At 39.7% G+C, this 3167-nt stretch overlaps 1 protein-coding gene across 1 annotated transcript in view; it reads left to right on the top strand.

Moving 5' to 3' along the window:
- The window catches only part of tyr (tyrosinase), a 92870-nt gene that overhangs the window by 85456 nt on the left and 4247 nt on the right, over positions 1–3167 (top strand). The gene's annotated exons all lie outside the window — the stretch shown is intronic.

Raw genomic sequence — 3167 nt, 5'->3', positions numbered from 1 at the left:
ACTTCAACAGTTTCCTCATTTCCCCTTCCCCCACCTCACCCTAGTTCCAAACTTCCAGCTCAGCACTGTCCCCATGACTTGTCCGGACTTGTCCTATCTGCCTATTTCCTTTTCCACCTATCCACTCCAACCTCTCCTCCCTGACCTATCAGCTTCATCCCCTCCCCCACTCACCTATTGTACTCTATGCTACTTTCTCCCCACCCTCACCTTCCTCTCGCTTATCTCTCCACGCTTCAGGCTCTCTGCCTTTATTCCTGATGAAGGACTTTTGCCCGAAACGTCGATTTCGCTGCTCCTTGGATGCTGCCTGAACTGCTGTGCTCTCCCAGCACCACTAATCCAGAATCTGGTTTCCAGCATCTGCAGTCATTGTTTTTACCTGTCCACAATGACGGTCAACAGCCTTACTATGCTATTGAATTTTATAATGAAATTGAGCTACATAGTGACCAGTAAGCCATAGTGACCAGCAAGCCACACTGACCAGTCATAGTCACTATCCTCAAAATGCTCACCCACTGAAATTTTAACCCCTTGACTGGTTTCATTCTCTAGCATTGGTCTAACAAACCTGATCAAGCCAGCCATGTTATCTTGACATGAAAAAGAATGATGGCAACAAATTTGCCTCTAGTAAACAATTTTAAGAGATCTCAAATTGCATAATGTACAGATTGTACATACTAAAACCCCTACCCCTCTTCTCTGAAGGTGTGATCTGGGCCGTGCAGTGGAAGACATTCCTCCCACAATGATCATCTGCAATTTTGGCCCTTTATTCCCTAAAAGTTTTAAAACACAAAACCTAAATCAACTTCTCTATAAATATGCCATATTCAGTGGTGCAGATCCTGTTGTCAAACCTCACAATGGTATTTCTTAATTTAGAATCTGTGCTACTACTAAATCAAACTGATGTGCAGATAAAAACTGCTTGGAAAACGTTACTGCGCATCAGATTGAAACTTTTATAGTAAGTGGTCTTTATAAAATATCTTTCGACTCATTTTATTGGCCTGGGCACTCATTGCAACAACTGTAGTTGTCATCATCACTTTTATCCAACAGGATAATGTTATTCATATGCATAGATATATAGTATGTACTTCACTTGCTCCTTTCATTGGGGAGAACTTTAGAAAGAACACAGTTCAGAAATAAAAGACATGCAACTGTCTCTACAGAGAGGTAGCAGAGTTTTATTTAGAAACTCAGAAAAGCAGTTGAAGACCCTATAATCCCTTGAGCTTGTTCTACCATTTAATCATAACATGATTAACTGTAATCAATTCCACCCATCTGCCTTCATACCATATCCATTAAAATTTTTGGTACCCAAAGGTATATCAATCTCAGATTTAAAATTAACAACTGACCTAACATAAATTGCTGCTTCTGGAAGTGAGATCGAAACAGTTACTATGTTTCTGTGTAAAAGAGTCCTACTCCACTGTTCAAAGGTTCTACTCTTTTAGACAGTGTCCTCTCGTCTTAGCAGAAATATTTTATTTCTGTTCATTCTGGGTAATCCAAGATGAAGGACAGGGAAAACAAATTGTGGCTGTAAGAGCTGCTCCCGCTTTGAGGTATTTTCAGTGTCAGAGCAGATTTCCTCAAATTCTAGGAACAGTAATTACTGTATTATAAGCTGTTGCATTATTCTGGAACTTTGGGTAAAAAAAAAATCAAAACAATGGCACTTTAAAAAGAGGGAAGGGAGCCAAAGGCAGTAACCATGTGGAAGTGATTCAAACTGAGAAAGAAACCTACAGGGCTAACTGACCCAGCAATAACCTGCACAGTTGCTACCTTTGCTGTTTGGTTTCAGGTATCTCTGGACATGCAAGCTTGTTCTTGGAAAAATAAATGAACAGCAAAAGTCACAGCTTCTTTGGAGAAACCTGTGTGAGGGAGCTCACAACAGCAGAGCTGTTAAGTGGCTAGTTTCAAAATGTAACTTTACTGTTTCTTTTTGTAAATCTACAATAGTGAGTAAAGTGGATTCTTCTTTGAATGAGCTCCTAGAAAACAAATGGTGGAGGCTGGTACAATTACAAGATTTAAAACGCATCTGGATGGGTATATGAATAAGAGGGGTTTAGAGGGATATGGGCCAAATGCTGGCACATGAACAAGATTTATTTAGGATATCCGGTTGGCATGGATGAGTTGGGCCAAAGAGTCTGTTTCTGTGATGAATATCTCTGTGACCCTATGACTCTATCTTATCAGTTCCCCATAATATCTTGCGAAATATAATTAAACACCCCCATTAAAAATTCCAGGGAACGCAATTCTACTCTTTGTAACCTCATCTCAGAATATAACCCTTAGGGTTTAGGTGTTCAATATTGCACCTCTTCTGAAACCAATATATCCTTCCTTTGGTGTGGTACTCAGACAGGCTCAAAGTACATTAATTGCTGCCTGTCATATTGGCATTCAAGAAAGGTCTTTTGACCAATTTAGTAAATGTTTCAGGTCTCCATTGTGTTCTGTACATGCTACTAATGATGAACCTCAAAATGAGCTAAAGTAAGTTTCAACTCTTTGAATCGAAAATGAAACATTTGCAAATAGACAGTGTATTTCATGACCACTAGATGTCTCAAAACATTTCTTGGCAAGTGAACTAATTCTGAACTATCATCTCACATGTAATGTTGGAAACACAGCTGCTAATTTGTGCATAGTAAATTCCCACAAAAAGCAAGGTGATAATGACCACTGGGGATCATGCTGAATGACGGATAAATACACTGAATTGACAAAAAATCTGGTACAACTCACTTGTTTTTAAAGTCTGCCAATGCATTAAGCCTTTCAAACAATTACTTCAATACTCTTCTCAGTCTAATTTTTGTGCAAAACTGAAGTATTGTTCTTATTCATTCATATATCAGTGGCTGGGTTAGCATGTATTACTCACGCCTAATTTCCCTTGTGAAGGTGAGCTGCTTTCTTATACTACTACTGTATGGTACTTCCACAATGCAATATAATAGTGGGCAGAATCTTATAGAGGTTCTGGATCAGTGGTGCTGGAAGAGCACAGCAATTCAGGCAGCATCCGAGGACAGGCAAAATCGATGTTTCGGGCAAAAGCCCTTCATCAGGAATAAAGGCAGAGAGCCTGAAGCCTGGAGAGATAAGCTAGAGGAGGG

The sequence above is a fragment of the Chiloscyllium plagiosum genome, chromosome 6, assembly GCF_004010195.1.
Source record: "Chiloscyllium plagiosum isolate BGI_BamShark_2017 chromosome 6, ASM401019v2, whole genome shotgun sequence".
Classification (NCBI taxonomy): domain Eukaryota; kingdom Metazoa; phylum Chordata; class Chondrichthyes; order Orectolobiformes; family Hemiscylliidae; genus Chiloscyllium; species Chiloscyllium plagiosum.
This window is presented reverse-complemented; position numbering and strand designations above follow the sequence as displayed.